The sequence below is a fragment of the Balearica regulorum genome, chromosome 3 (genome assembly GCF_011004875.1).
Source record: "Balearica regulorum gibbericeps isolate bBalReg1 chromosome 3, bBalReg1.pri, whole genome shotgun sequence".
Classification (NCBI taxonomy): domain Eukaryota; kingdom Metazoa; phylum Chordata; class Aves; order Gruiformes; family Gruidae; genus Balearica; species Balearica regulorum.
The window spans coordinates 101707129-101723859 of record NC_046186.1 but is presented as its reverse complement, the minus strand read 5'-3'; the positions used below and the strand labels follow the sequence as shown (position 1 = coordinate 101723859).

Sequence of the window (16731 nt, the reverse complement as noted above, 5' to 3'; positions counted from 1 at the left end):
TGTCCTATCTGAGAAACTTAGGAGACAAGACTTACATTCCTCTGGGAGCTCCATCTCTCTGAGCGTTTCCCCTTCATCTGCCGACTTCTCATCTCATGCCTTTCCTGACTTTCTCCCCTTATCCTAGAAACTCAGTTAATAAATTAAATCTCACATGCCCCATAAGAAACCAACTGTTGTTACTAAATTGAGTGAGAATATAAGGTCATGCCATAGGTGACTAAGTACACCCTAGATTTCCCTACGAGCCATGATCTAAATATGATGCCACAGCATCATCTCGACCTTATACTGAGTGAGGGGCTTTATTTCAGAGCACATCCCCGATCCAGAGATCACCTACTATGGACAACACCTGCAGCTGGAAGCCCTCGGCTCTCGGCCGAGTTAAAATTGTTTGTGTTTGATTACGTCAGGCACGTTTCTGTTTAACGTATCGGTGGAAAGCCTTTAGCGTAGTATTTGGTGTTTCTGTGTTTCACTTAGATATGGAATACGTTAAAGACTTCTTCCTTTGTAAATCAGCGTCGTTCCACTAACGCTGTGTATTGGTGGTGTGCCCCACAGAGGCAGGCAGAGGCCGTCCCTGCGATGCTGCTGCTTTGGGCCAGGACCCGGCCTTTCCCTTCTCCCCGGACCCGCTGCGCTGGGCGGCAGGGGACTCCGGCAGCAGAGCCAGGCCCCGCGGCACGGCTCCACAGCAGCGATAAAAAGGGTCAGCCGGGATGAACCGCCACACGCAAACCCCGAGTAACGTCAGGCGAGGCCGATCACGGCCTCATCCACGGACTCGCCCAGGAGAGCCGGCGGAGGAAGACCCCCCAAGCCCCGCCGCTTGGGGTCTGACCCCCACCCCGGGAAAGCGGGACCCCCACCCCCCGAGGGGTCACATTCACCGCCAGGCCGGCTTCCCTCAGGGGGCGGCACCCGGGCCGGCTCTCACTGACGGACGGCACCTGCCACCCGTCCGCTCCCCGCTCCCCTCGGGCCCGGCTCCGCTCCCGCCACCCGAGCCCGGCCCTCGCGAGGGCTGCGGGCAGGGGCCGGGCAGGGGCCGGACCCCGCGGCCCCTCGCCGGAGCAGCGGCGGCGGCATCAGGGGCTGCAGCGGGGCAGAGCGCGATGGCTCCGCGCCCACCCCCGCCAGCTGCGCCCGTCCGTCAGGGCCGCTGCCCCTTTAAGGCAGCGAAGCCCCGCGCGCATTCCAGCCGCCTTCCCCCCCCGCCCGGCGCGTCATCGTTCCGGGAAGCGGATGGCGTCATCCCGTCCTCCCGCGGCGATTGCCGGCGGAGGGGCGGAGAAACAAAAGAATAAAAATAGAAGGTGAGGGTGGGGAGTACGGTGGCCGGCGGGCGTGGCCGCAGTGACGGCTTCGCTGGGCTCCATCCCGAGCACCGTTTCCCCCGTCCCCGCGCCGGCAGGGCGCGTGCGCAGTCCCTCAGGTTATTTATAGGAGCTCCGGGCGTTCGGGGGGGGAAAGATGACGTGATGTGGGGGCTGTCGTTGCTGTGTCGTTGGGGCTGTGCGTCCTACGTCACGTCACGTGCGGGGCGATGTTTACAGCGGCAGGCAGCGGTTGCCTGGCGACAAGGTCGGGCTCGTTGAGGCGGCGGCCGGGCCTGGGCCTGGGCCTGGGCTCCCCGGGGGCGCAGCCGCGGGCCCCCGCTGTGGCGGAGGAGGCTTCGCCCTCCCCGGCCGGGGCTCTCCTCATCCCCCGGCCGGGCCGGTAGGCAGAGGTGAGGAGCCCGCGCCCCTGGGCGGGGGGCCGGCCGGGTGGGAGCGGGGCCGTTCACCGCCCCGGCTGAGGGGATGGCGAGCGGGCAGAATGCCCGGGCCCGGTACAGCCCTGCCCGCCCCGTGGGGCGGGGAGCCGCGGCTGAGGCGCTGATTTCCGCGGGTAGTCATGCCTCTGAGTCATGGGGGTCAACAGCTCCGGCTGAATTTATAGCTCTTGAAACAGAGAAGCTTCTTTGTGCGATGCCATCGGTTTTCCTTTATTTGGCATCAGCAAGGGAGCCTGCGACGTTGCTTAACCTCCCTGTGCGGGGTACTGTGTGGAAGAATAACTCTGTCACACTGAAAACAAGAGCAAACAGCAAACCATGGTGCTCTTGTTCCAGTACCGTCCTATCCCAGTAAAGAAAAGCAACTTATTACCCGGGGGGATAGTTTCTATGCTCACTGGAACATTACATTCCCTGCAATTAATTATTACATAAATATCACATTGGGGATGCCATTTATGTTACAATCTTTCTTTTAACTACAGCAATGACAGCAGTAGTTTATATCTAGAATCTTAAAAGGATGCTGTTTCATTTCTGTTTCAGTTGCCAAGTCCATCTCTGTCAAGAATGGCCTGAGGATGTTCTGTAGCCTTTGTGGCCATGTACTCTTTCTATGAAAGACTAAAGCCTTGGAGTGTTTAAACTCCCCTGCAGGAGCTGGCCTTGGCTCTTTTGCCAAGAATCATCCTATGTTTTAAAAAAAGTATCATAATGATTGCATGTTTGAAAGGATACTGGACTGCGTGTTCAAGCGTTTAATAGTGGTGTTTGGTAGACAAGGCTTACCCACTTGTTATTGTAACTCTTTGTATTTCAAAATCGAGTATTTCAAAGCTGCTCCTTGAAAGCTTCTTCAAGTAGTTTTTTTGAGAAATTGTGCATAAAAGTCAGAAACTATATGCCTGTCTCCCAAAGCTGTTGCTTTCTATATATGGACCAGGTAGTAAATAGATCTTTAGCTCAGGATGGCATCTCCTCAGATTGTCTGAGCTCAAGGAGAATGTGCTGGGCGATGTGAAACAAAGAATTTGAACCACATCATCAGCAAATAGCTTTTGGTCTGCTAGTAACTGTAAGCAGATAAAACATGTAGAAAAAAAATCACCAAGAGTTATGCTGTAAGCACCAAATAACGGTCTCTCTAAAAGAGCTGGGAAGTAGGTTAAAACTACGTGAAGGCAAATGAGTGAGCCAACCTCTGTCCCCATATGGCTGATGTGTCCCCATCAGCATGCACAAGCTCTTAAACTCATCTTTTTTTGTATTTGAAAGATAAAGGGGTTGAACTAAATCTAGACCAGGACACGGCAATATTTTTATTCCACAGTTTAACCAAGTAGTTCATTTGAGATTATTTTCAAGTGTTTTTGGATAGGCTTAGCCAAAGTCTTGACTCACAAGGTGAAGAAAGTAGAGATTCAGCCCTTCATGTGTGGCAGTGCATTAGAAAAGGTAGTTGAATAGTTGTTGGCAATCCTTCATTTTCAGTCTTTCATTGTAATAAAGCAGCATATGTTTGCAAAGCTTGTATGTCCAATTTGAAGGGCTTTGTTCTGCAGTTTAATAATGATAGTGTGGTGCAGTGCAAACTTAAGCTAAATACTGCTCTCGCAGAGGATTCCAAGGGAAGGTGATATGGTTTGTAAAGAGTGGTTGTGCCTTTTATGAGATCAGATCTTGAAGAGAGGAGAAAAGTGGACAAGCTTTCAGGAATACAAGCTTTTCTCCTTCAGTGGTTTTAAAAAGGAAATTCTAGAAACCTGTACCAACCAATCTGTGCTGTTCCAAAAATCAGAAGGCTGTTTATCAAAAACCTGTCTTACTTCATCAGTTTCTAGAAATTTAATAGCTGCTAGTTTTCTGTTAAGCTGTTTCTGGTTACATGCTACTATGAACACACCTGTCAGAATGGTGTTTGGATGGATATACATGTAGCTTGCACAATTAATTGAACCAACATACATGTAATTGTGCAATTAATTGTTCTCAGTGCAACAAAACAAGATAGATCCATCCCAGGATCTGTTGTCAGTTCTGGAGATGATGCTGCATCTCCTCTGAAGAGGGCATTTACAGTGCTTACCTCATCGTTATGAGGGTGACTCTATGCCAACAAGGAAACAGTCTTTTGAAAGAGCTACCAGAATACCATTGCAAAGCTTACTGTAACTGTAAAAGAAAATTTACTGATTGTACATCTCTGCCTATGATGTATTATCCTATACTAGAACATCTCTGGAAAATAGTTAAATAATCCCCTTATCCTGGAAAAAGTCCTATGTTTTGAAATGAAGCTTTCCCAGAATTTTCCATTTGCCCTTCATAGCTTTCAGTTGGTGCCCTGTCAGAAACAACCTTCCTGGAAGTCAGTGAGTACCGAGCAGAATCAGAGCATGTGTGAGTCTTGCATAATAAATGGCCTCTACAGCAGAACTACCATGATCTATGGATACTACTCATTCGCATCCCAGAATGTGACAAACTTACTCAATATACCAAATGTCCTCATGGAAGTTACTGGAATGAACCCGAACAGCTAGCAGGCATTAGAGCAGCTCTCACAAGCTGAAGGACAGAAATGGCCAGTCAGCTGTTGGAGAATATTTTCACAAAGCAATCCAAGTGAACTGGTAGAGTGCCTCCAAAACAACCCCAGAGCTTAACCTTTTTAACTCAGGTGGACACTTAAAAACTGTAGTTTCAACAAACATAAATTTGGTACTTAATTTTGTCATCATTCTTCCTGTCAGCCCTTTGCTTTCCCACAGGCAATAATTAACAGCTGTTCTTTAAGTTCCATGATGATTAAGGCCCCTCCTCACTTCTAAGTGATAATTACCCTTTCCTCTAAAAACATCTAGCTTTTTAATGTCATCAGGGTATTTTAATTTGTACGAGACTTAGGAAGAGCCACATACTTTTAACAATTTAGATCTATTGATCCAATTAAAAAAAAAAAACAATGTCTTTTCTATTGCCTTCAGTGTCCTTGCCTTCTGTGTCTGGAATCCATTTTCAGGGCAGACTAAAAGGAGTTTCTGGTGGAAGTTAAGAAAGAGATATATATTCCCTGACTCAACAGGGCTCTTTGTTTTCAAGCAGTAGAAATAAAGAAGATCTCTTCTGAGTTTCCTTTAATTATCAGCCTGAGGGTAGAAGGAAAGAAGGAGTGATTTTGTTTCTCAATATGTTGTTTGTGATTTACTTCTGCCTGGAGCAGTTGCTGTTTTGTTGCTAAATTATAAATGCAACTTTCTTGTGGCTATAGAGGAGATTTGGCCATGTTATACTTCTGATTTGTGGTTGTCTTCCTTTTTCTGTGGGAGCTCTCCAAAAAGGTAAATGGGAGTTATATCTGTGACTTAAAACATGCTGCTTTCTCTCCTTCACAATTGTAAGGGTTTCCTTTTGGTATGAACCAAAGCTGAATGTCAAGTCAGTTCTTGCAGTCTGGCTTTTTCATTCTAGGGAAAACATGATACATTTGAAATGTATTTGAAATACTATTTTCTCATTAGTTCATTAGGTTATGCAAGGTGGAGAATGGCAGTTACCCTTAAAGCTATTTATTACACTGTGGTTGTGAATCTAATGAAGGAAGATGGGATTCAAGAAGGGACATGATAAAAGTTTTTGTAGAAGTGGGTATAGTCTGGATGATGAAGGTATATGAGAAAATTAATGTTTAAAAAAAAGTTTACAAATCCCTCGGTGTGTACAGCTCTGCTATTACTTATGAACAGCCCTTGATCAAGCATAGGCACTAAGTCAGTATCCTGTAGTTTTCTTCTTTGTGGGAGTCTCCTGTTTTTCTAGCAGTCCCAAAGTCAAGAATTCCAGGCTTTTTGAGACAGGAAATTATTTTATTTTATTCCTTAGGTGATAACTTCCTTTCTCCGAGCAAGTGTAAACACAATTATCAGTGATCCTGGGCATTTTCCTTTTCAGGTAGAAAAGAGTACTTAAGATGTGAGCAAGAAACTTAGGAAATGTACAGTCTACCACAGGGTGTTTTAGGTAAGTCATTGAATGCTTTCTGACCAATATTGTATGTTTTGTACCTCATAGCAATGTGGTGAGTGTAACATTAAGACACTTTGTCATGTAAATACCTAAGGTGAATAGAAATTGCACATTAAAGGCTTTACCTGTTTCTTTTGACCTTTTACTACTTTCTGCAGAAGATACTGCAACATAGGTATGAACTGAAACAATACCAGCATTCATAGAATCTGCTGTAGTCTAGTAGTCTCACAACTCAATTTATTCCATTTGTGACATATTTTACATTATTGAAAATTTGAATAACTTATCAAAAAAGTATCTTTTTTTAATTTCTCTCTGCAAATCTTGGTAAGAGTTCAAAGTACGCAGCTCTAACAAATTTTGTGATAGTTACCTGTGAATTAATCAAACTTGAATTCATATTATAAGGTTATAGCTTTTCATTTAATATTAAACTATTTCCTAAGTCTATTAATTTCTAATTGACATTTTGTCAACTAGTCCATTCACAAAGTCAGTGCAGGATTGTTACCTGGTAGTGTTTATCATGACAGAATGAATTACAGAATTTATGAACTTTTTGTTGTTGCTACTGCTGTTTACCAACAGTGTAACTTGAAAGTTTACATTAAATGTGACTCACAAAGTTCAGAAATAGATTAGGCCCTATAGCTGCGTTCTCCATTCTAATCCTTCCTGCCCTTGCCTCCCTCCCCACCCCCAAATCAAAATTTTCAAGACTGTAAAGTCAAAATGTTTCACATAAATCTTCTTGATGCAGCTCAGGCTCTTTGAAACTTCTGTGCTGTTCTGTTTGTTTCTTCCAAAACTTCCTGTTGTTTCCTCTGTGTCCACTGGGTCTTTTTTGGTTTGCTCTGGCATGATATTTGCCTTTATCTAGGACTGCCAGTGGTCTGGAACTCTGGTTTTCAAGTGTTATTTAAAAATGTGGATAACTTTATTAACAAAGTTCACAAAGAAACAGCTGTAGTATACTGTAAATCACAATGGGAAATATATTTCGCAAAGCCAGAACAGTTGTGTAAAGAAGTTTGAAACAAGTTAAAAAAACCATTGTTTTCCTCAATAGCTCCTGTTTTTATAACTATTTAGATTCATACATTCTTTAGAAGTTGTCTTTTGCTTTGGAATGCCTCTCAATGTGAGAAGTTGAAAATGGACTCAACAGATCATGACTATCATTTTGAAACTTCGATAAACAACAGGGCACTGTGTACTGTGGAACATTTATCTTAAGATAGCACAATGCTTAGAAGTAATCCTTAATCTATTACTCATTCAGCTGAATGCACAGCAGAAACAAAACCATGCATGAATACAAGGCAATACATTTAAACATTATCAGCAGAAATGCACCATATGACTTACACTGGAGGAAAGAATTGTTGCTTTGTGAGAATTTTATCTTTCATTTCTTTGACTTTTCTGCATGTTTCAATATCAAAATATTTTTTATTGCGTGATTCTGAGATGGTATCTTCTTTCTGCCCTACATTTAAAAGTAATGCAAATAAGATAAAACTGTTTTCCAAGTGTTTTCCCTGTTGAGCTCAGTGACAGTTCTCGCTAACTGAAGTGATGCAGGACTGGATGTGTAGGCTCTTGGGTGGGAGACTTTGCTCGTTGGTTTCCTTCCTTCATATGAATTGATGTATGACCAAACCCCACAGGTTTGGCTGCTAAAACACACAACCTACACAATGTTAAAAGTGAAGATAGTTTTAAAATTTGTTTGATTTCCTTTCAGTAACTACTTTTAAGATTATTTCAATGCACTGATTTTGTTTGTAGTCTACTGCTTTTTGCTCTAGTACCAGGTATGTAAATTGTATTTCTAATAATTGATTTGTGTTTGATAACTTCTTCTATCAATGTTGTTGTAAGCAGGGTCTTCTAAGGCTTTCTGATTAGCTTTTGTCTAATTTTATGTGCTTCCTGGAACTGAGATCTCCCAAAAAAGCTTGGTTCCTCCCTCCTCCCGGTAAAATCACTGACTTTTGACAATGCATTTCAGTGATACAACATGCCTAATTATAAGTTGATTTTTTTAAAAAAATCCTTTTGATTTGATTTATGTTATAAATAACAAAATGTTTTTTAAGAATTGAGTTGCGTACTGCTTGAATGTTATTCAAGACTCTACTGAAAACTTATTTTTCTTTCATTTTCACATAATCTATCATTGTTTTATTCACATTTTAGAAAAATCAATTGCAATAATTTGTCATGGTAGCTTATGTCTTAAAAGTCCTTTGTAATCTGGAAAAACAATGATTTTTAATCTTTGTGCTATACTAAACACAGTACCTAAAAATAAGTCTGGTTTTGCTTTAACTTCTGTAATTTAAATTGCTTTTAATAACTGTGATTACAATGTAGTATCTTGCCCGCCTCCTGGGCAGTTATGCCGTCTTTAGTGCAATCTTTGTAAGGGCTTGAAAATGCAGATAAAGAAATCCAGGTTTTATTCTTTTGCTACTTCATAACTGCTGTAGAGTTTTGGTGTTTCGTGATTGCTGTTCTGCTTAAATACTACATTATTTCACACTGAAAAGGAACAGTCTTCAGCTGTTGAAGAGTGCATCTGTAATAATGGTTATTATGATTTATTTTTATGCTTGTTGTCAGTTCCTTGAAAACTGTAATTTCAAATCTAAAAAGGCATATGCTTGTTTATTTCATGATCCCTTAGAATATGTTTCTGTGTCACTGAAATCAGTGATAATGGGATGAGGTAAGAATTATTAAAGGTAAGATTTTTAAGTTCATTGAGAGTTTTGTCACTAGTGGATAATATTCTGCACCCAATAAAGTAGAAATTATCACTTATTTCAGAAGGAATTAGGGTGAGGCTGAATTTGCTGGAAAGGTCTGTTTTCACTCAGACTTGGAATATGAGGATTATTTGCTGACATGTATTTAAACCAAACTGGTGTGAATACAAACCAGATGTTTCTTGGGAACATTTGTTATAGTACATTTGAACCATAAAACAAGGTGATGCATTTTTTTAATCAGTATTTCTGATTCTGCATTGAGGAAATGTGTATTCTAAGATGCGGTATTCTAATTGTTACTTTGCAGATTCTTGTCCAGTTACAAATAGCAGTCTTGTACAATATTAAGTGCTGCGATGAAAATCTAGATACAAAATAGAATGACTATCTGTATAAAAGAAAATAAACCATGTTGATGTAAAACAAGTAAGTACTCTTTTAAAATAATCCTATGGCAGGGGAGTAGGAACTAGATGATCTTTGAGGTCCCTTCCAACCCAAACCATTCTATGATTCTGTGAATCTTCAGCTTTCCTTCTAAAGACTAGGTTAAATCTTAATTTCCATATCCATTCTCACTGTGGAGGTGAGAGGCCATTAGCAGGTAGCTGATGATGTCTAATGAAGAATCTAGTGCTGAAAAACACTTCAGTAATGTTTAACTGTATTTATAACAGTTGCATTGATTCAGGGGTACCTTATTGTAGTAAAACTTCCACTGTGCTGTTCATTCTCTTCCTGTAAAGCCTCCAAGAGTGACAGTGAACATAATGTATGTCCCCAATCTTACGGTCTCATCTCCCCTCATGAACGTGCTTCATGAGGCCAAGGAAGAAGTGGGACAGTGCTGTTTTGAAGCTGATCCCTTCCATACAAGAGTGGGTTAGCTGCACCCATAGACATAGATGTGGAGGAGGATCATCTTGGTATTGCAATGTGTTAGTGCCGTAGGTGTTGATTTATGTCGTTTCCAGTAACAGGAGTGAGGGAAGTTACTTGGAGCTGGTTTTACTTTTTTTCCCCCCACTTAATGTTTTTCAAAGATGAGCTTGACAGTTTCTTGTTTATTATAGTGCTCTAGCATTTATAACAAACATTTTATTGTGATGATACTCTTATTTTTAATAAGACCTACAATTTGGACAATTAATTACTATAAACTGTCTCTTTAATGTGTTGTAGAGTTAACTCTTGATTCATTCAGTCACAGCAGTTTTGCTGTTAATATGATGAGACTCTAATGGTCTTTGCCTGGTTTTGCTAAATATTTAGATCCATAAAAGTGCATTTATATCTCACAGAATTGGATTATAAGTTTATAAGAGAATGCAGTAAATTAGAGGAGAGCAGTTGCACAGAGGAAGAAATATTTTCTGCCGTTTCTTCACAGTCCCCTCCTGTTTTCATTGTATGATACAATATGTAGAGAACATGCTGAAAGCCACTTGTGTCCTTTTTTGGGTATCTTTGGATACCTTTTCTCCAACACTTAATGGTTTATGAAGAAGTCTTACAACACCTGACACTAGAGATGACCTGAGGTTTTGTGAGTTAAGCTGACGATTGTGTTAGCGACATTTTGCATAACAATCAAATATGACAGTGTGTCCTTCCTGCTTGTATCTGCTTTCTGAGAACTTCCATTTTAGGATGTTGAATATTAGTTCACTTTCTGATAATTGGTGTTCTGATAATACAGGGTATGAGTTGTACATAATGTTTTGCTGTGTACAGATGAGTGCAGATTGGAACCAACTTTACAGAGATTAGGTGGGTCCTTTTCTGAAATATACTGTGGATGTCTATACCATCTAGCTGTGCACATGCAGACATAGCCAAGTTCTGAATAAGCTTGTGGTAGCCATATGTCGTGGTGTAAGTGTCTAGTTTGGGTCTTTGATGTGGCACAGTGCTGCTGTGATTAGTTGAGTTCATGTTGGAACTACAGCTGAGACAATATACAAGCTCATATTGCATATTATAAACTTATCTTTAACATTTCTGAAACTGGGAAGTTCTGATTGAGAAGAAAAGGGCAAAAAACATATTGTACAATACGCTTACGCTATTCCATTAAGATAAATTTGGTAAGAACATAAACTGGCCATAAAAGTGTGATAATAACTTGACCCTATACCCTGAACTATGGATGTGTAAAGCATAATTCAAAAATGCAGTTAGGCATTTCCATGCTTCTATAGTTTTGTCAATATAGTTCAGCTACACAAAGGATATGTTCACTTAGCAAACGGTTAAGGCTTCTTTTTGTTTAGGTTTGCTCATACATTTTTTCCTCTGCTTGGTGATATTAACCCCTTGCAGAAGGGCAAAAGCATCTTAAAGAACATCAGTTTGCTGGTGAATAAGCCATAGGCATTAGCAGATGCACTAACACATACAGATCTCCAACAGTGACAAGGGTTTTTAGCATTGTTTGGGAAGCCTGGGTATATAAACTTTAACCATCATGAAGCTGAGACAGCTGCCAGATTTACTGGCAGTTGACTTTGTGAGTGTGCAGAAGTCTGGGAATCTGACTATTCACAGGCGATATGTCAGTCTGGGAACTTCAGTCATCCTTATTTAGCATCTACCCAAGGGTTCGATATCAGTTGTTTTGGGGTTGGGTTGATTTTGCATCATGGCTTGTTTGATCCAAATGCTGTTGAAAGCAACAGAAGTCTCTCCATTGACTTTGATTAGTTGATCACCGTATGACGTAATAAACGTCTGTTGATTAATTCTCTGCAGTTCCTAATACGCACCCACACATAACGGAGGACCATTGTCACTGTTGCTCAGTTTCCAGTAATATGTCACTTTTATTTTCAGGATGAAACCCCCAATCCTACACAGTTTTACAAATAAACCATGTAAACAAAAAGTTCTTGCCACAGAATGGGAATAGTAGGAGCAACATTTTCTAAATTTGGAACTTTCCCAAAATCATGCTCACAGATCCATGTGATGTTTCAAAAGTTGCTGATTTCATTGTTTGGTTTTTGAGCATGACTTTCAACTTGTAGACAGCTGAAGGTTGCTGCAGCCTATAAGCAGAAGGGCATAAAGGGCAGGGTATTGCGTAGTGAAATGTAACTGTGACTCAGCTTTTGCTGAAAGTAACACTCATTTCATTTCTCCTACTTCCTCTTGATTATCAAGAAATGCCCTACAGCACTGAAGTAGAGGAACACTGCCCATTTAAAGAATACTCTCAAAACTTACTAGAAATCGTGAACTGCAGAAAAGTAAAGCAGTCACTAGCAGTGTTCCTTTCTTAGCTGTGAAATTTGTGGGAAGTACTCGTACTACAGTGCTATTTCTAATTTTAGGAGCAAATGTCTATCACTTCTTGTACATAGATGTCATAAAAATTTTCACCTTTGTCCAATGTTTTAAGATATGAGCATTTCCAAGGACAGAAATTCTACATCTTCTCTCAGTAACTTGTTCCAATGTTTGACTGCCTTCATGGTGAATTTCTTAATATCTAATAAAAATTACCCTTGTTGCAACTTGTGTCCGTTGCCTCATCTAATGCAGTCCTTTCTGAGAAGAGTTTGACTTTATCTTCTCTACACCTTTCTATTAGGTCAGAGGAGACAGCGATAGGAGTCCTTATGACCTTCTCTTAAAGCTGTGCAAGCCTGTTTCTCCCAAGGGTGCTGCTTTAGTGCTATTTAATTCTCCTCTGTAAGGTTGAAGGTATACGTCTTATCTTTGGACAAGAGAACGTTTGTTCTGTCTTCAAGGCATTTTTGTAAGATTCCCAGAGCAGTAGCTGAAGGATCACTAAAAAGCCTCAAGACAGGAAAATATATTGGGATATCTCAGATAAAAGTGTCTGACCTTTTCATTGGGGAATAAGAGCCAAGGCTTGATGCTTTCCACAAACAAGACTGGTCCTGTTGTCTGTCCTTACAGCCAGACACAATGACGTAACAAAATTGTTTGAAACTACACATCCACCCATCCACGTTCCCATTTTGTTAATCTCTTGGACCTTTCTGTTGCCACTCCTGCTAGAGCTTTACGTCACAGCATTTGTTCTATGGATGAAATTTGTTCTTACCACTGTCTCCCTTGTTATGTATCAAAGTATTCTTCCCACCACTGAGAGCTTTAGCATGTTTAGTAGTTCTTACCTGAGTATTCCTTTCCCTCCTTTGATTCCAATGCCACTACAGATTGAAGTATAGGCTAGAAACCTGTAGTGTCATTTTTCTTTAAGGCAGGTGCCCGCATTGGCGCTGCAATCTCTACTGATGTTAGAAGCAACATCAGACTGGCAACACTATCCTATTTTTACTCCTCTTGATATAGCCTCACCTGTGCCAATAAACTGCTTACGCCCACAGCTAAATTCCAGATCTGCTGGAAATGTTGCATGAGGTAGATCCAGGAGCAGTTCTCACATGTTTTCTCTGCCATTTTCTATCCTTCCTCTCAGCTAGATACCTGTTTTTCTTGAGGTAGGGGGAACAGAACAGGATAAGATAAAAGGCTGGAGATTACTCTAGATTGTGCTCTGGACAATTGCCATTACAGGTACCTCTCCCTGCTACAGGGCAAGGGTGACTGCTAGGGGCTGCAGTTCTGCAACTCCAGCCCCACAGTGCACACCGTATTCAGACCGTATCTCCAGGGAAAGGAAGATGTTGAAATGGTGGCTTTGGGCATTATTCCTTACTCTGTGTCAATGAGAAAGGTCACATTCTTCACTGCTACTTCATAGGAAAGCTTCGTGCTCTTCTCTTCCCAGGAACACTTTTAGCAGCTCTCCCCAGTAGCTATTAACTGCTTCACAGAAGCTCAATGTTGCAATCAACTTGCTGAGCTGAGCCCAAAGTGACTTAAAAAGCAGAAATGCTGCTTTGAGAAGCTTCTGCTGGAGATTGATACTTGCTACCCCTTTTTTTTCTCCCAGATGCACGATTCCCAGTTTGTGACCTGCTAATGTAGGCTGCTGGTCCAGATTATGTCCAAGAAATATATTTCCATGGCAGAGAATAAATAGGCCATAGAGCCAGCGACATGTCCCTGGAACTTGTAGCAGTAGTCCTCTTTGCCGTGGTCTGGGCTGGGTTGTACCTATTCCTTTTTATAGATGTTCCTTGTTTACTAATTTTTTAAAATATGGGTCATCTCTTCCATCATCTCCAAGGACTGCAGTCAGCTCTGTGTCTCATTTGTGCAGGGTTGCCTTCTGTATGTGAGCAGGTGTCTTACAAGGTAGAGTTTAGAAAACTTACCATCATGTAGTCTGCTCATAGTATTTCTCGTCATCACAGGATGAAATCCTGAAATAGCCTTTTGCTACGTCAGATGATGTTGACAGTTGCTAAAGGGTTGCAGATGTTTCGGTGCTTCAAGATGGCTCGATGGCTAGTCTTCAGTCCCTGGTTCTGGGTAAGGTCATGGCTATTTGGCACTGGTCTGATTACTATGGAAGACCTCGTTAACTCTTAATAGCTCCAAACTAATGTAGTTAGCATTAGTACCAGAGCCTTTTTTTTTGTCTCTTTCTACAAGGGCAAAGACCTTTGAGGTTTTATCCAAATTTTTGATAATAAGAAGTATTAACCTCATTGATGTTATTTATCTTCATTTTTCATGGCTGAGCTTCATAGGCATAGGGAAGGTTTACAGCCTCAACTGTTTCTCTAATCCTCTGTGTTGTTCTAAACTGAAGTCTTGGCATTATCCTGTTTATTCCATGTGTAGAAAAAAATGAAATGTTTACCTGCCTATCCATAGATACTTTCTAACATATATTTCCTGGATAGTGTTCTCTTATTGACAAGCTAAAGTATCAGCTTGTTGTAAGTTTTTAGATTATTTTACTATTAGGTTACCTAGATTACCTTACAATTTCTAAATAGCACACACAGTATAGTAGGGAAGTCAACCTTTTTTGTAATTCTGCAAACTAATTACTTGGTTACCCATTTTTATCACTGCAAAGCACCGTCACTTTGAAGGCTGATGTAGACTTGGTAATTTGAAATAGTCTGTGAAAGTCTTTAAAATAGACTGTGATTCTCAGGATCTATGAAGTATGTTTTGAAAGTCATATAAAGAAGAATTACAAACGCAAGCAAAGTATCTTTTTTCCTTTTTTAGAATTGCCTGCTCTGTGAGGTGTGTTCTGCCTTTTCACCATGTGTATCAGTAATTTCACATGATGGAATGGAAAACAGATCAGAGTGGTACCTACTCTGGTCAAAAGCACAAAAAAGTGGTCATTCCACTCACAGCCAAGAAAAACCTGGCTCTAGTGCCCAGGAGATGCCTCAACCAAGAGTGGAAGAGATGTATCTACTCTGAGAACAAGATATGAAAAGGTTAGTAACTGTTTTTCCCTTCTACGTAGTACACATCTCTGGCCATATAATGTTCTTCACAATGGAAAGTATTGCTGTCTTTGAGAATTGTATACAGATAAAAGTCAGTATAAGGAACCATTACATTGTTTTTTAAATATAAATGTGCATCTGTTTGGGGGGATGGGCTATTTTTTCTGTTGTAGCAATACTTATCATCTCTTTGATTAATGTTGCTGTTGTCTTAAAGCCTAGGAAATTAAATGTATTGAAGTAGATTGTAGAATGTATTTTTTTCTGTGCAGTAATGTTGATTTATTTCTTTATAAGAGGCAATTAGATAACAAAGTGCATCTTAGAATATTGTGGTGACGTCTCTGCTCACAGATTAAGTTTTTAGAAGGAAAATTTTTTGATGGAACTTCTTAGGTATTAGTGTTTTTCTTGATTAAAATCTCATTTGCTACCTGAGAAAAAAGAAATGGGTAATAACTGTAACAGAGGAAAAAAATTTTTTTACTAACATCTCAGCATGATTATGTGCTGATTCTACATTTAGGAGCCTTTTTTTGGTCTGCCTTAGTCCATGTGCAGATATCAGGGGACAAGAGAGCAAAAAGATGTTGTCTTCCTCCCTGTACGCTGGTTCTCTGTCTCTTCTCATAACCACTGTAGCATCCTGCCTCCACGTTCCTGGCCCCTGTACACAGTCTGAGCACAGAAGTCATCTGAGGAGAGGGAGCAGTCAGAATGCTTTTGTATACAGATAGCCAGCTCTCTTGTAATAATTTATAAGGACTGCATCATGAGCACAAATTGGGGAATCTGGAGAACTGCCCTAAGTTGTGCTGATGGTTGTACATGACCCTGACCCTCACTGAGGAAGGTGCAAGCCACCTACGTTACATCCTTGTACCACTGCTGGCATAAGAACAGCGATGAATCTGAGTTGACGTGGACAGTCTGTAGGTATTGAGAGAAACCACACGGTAAGACAGCCACTGTGAACTTCTTGTCTCCAGACAATGTGTTTGTTTTTTTTTTTTCCTGCTGTGTAAGTTAGCCTAAATAGGGACCACAATGCAAAGTGATGCTTGAGATGATGTGTCTGTACAAGAAATCCACTTATTTTGGTGTGCTAGGGTGAATTCAGGTGCATATTTCCTGGATTCTTTTACTACAGTGGATTTTGCTACTCTCTGAATTGTTAGTGGATTGTTTGTTCTGGAGACATGGAAGTAATCGTGAACATCTGTGAAGTACTAGTAGCATATAAGCATTGTAAGCAAGTATCCACGCTACAAAGTGGTAGTGTGAGCAACTGACGAGTGTTGTAAATTTACCTTTACTGTCCTTCAGTTTTCCAGTGCCATATCAAACTAGGTTTGTTTTTTTTAATGTATAGGTAGGACTTAAATTAAGGTCAATATTTAACTTGCAACTTGAGCTAAGATTACAGCAAAACCGAATCTAATATCAAATTTCAAAGAAGCCTACAGGAGTGGCTCTTAGATCAAAAAGTAATAGTTGATCTGACATGCCAGTCTCATTCATGTATGGGCCTTTTGAAGAATTAAAGTATTAATTCCTATAAACATAAAGACAAAATCTAGGGAAGTGAGGGCACTTATCATCCAAGCTCGTACTCTGAATTAAAGACTACAAGGAAGCATAGTTTTACATTTGATTTGCTAATCTTGGGTAAGGATTCAAATTGTATTGCTGTTGTAAAGCTTTCAATGCCATTGAGGTTCTGACTGTCCAAAATAGACCGTTTTGCTAGCCATTGCTGAGCTCTGTGCTGCCCCACCTAGATTGC

General features: G+C 40.8%; 1 long non-coding RNA gene across 1 annotated transcript in view; it reads left to right on the top strand.

Moving 5' to 3' along the window:
- Positions 1-1512: 1512 nt before the first annotated feature.
- LOC142601099 (uncharacterized) overlaps positions 1513-16731 on the top strand; it is a 40337-nt gene continuing 25118 nt past the window's right edge. The window contains exons 1-2 of the long non-coding RNA XR_012834700.1: positions 1513-1735; positions 5735-5803. This is a non-coding gene — a long non-coding RNA (uncharacterized LOC142601099). The remainder of the gene's footprint in view (positions 1736-5734; positions 5804-16731) is intronic.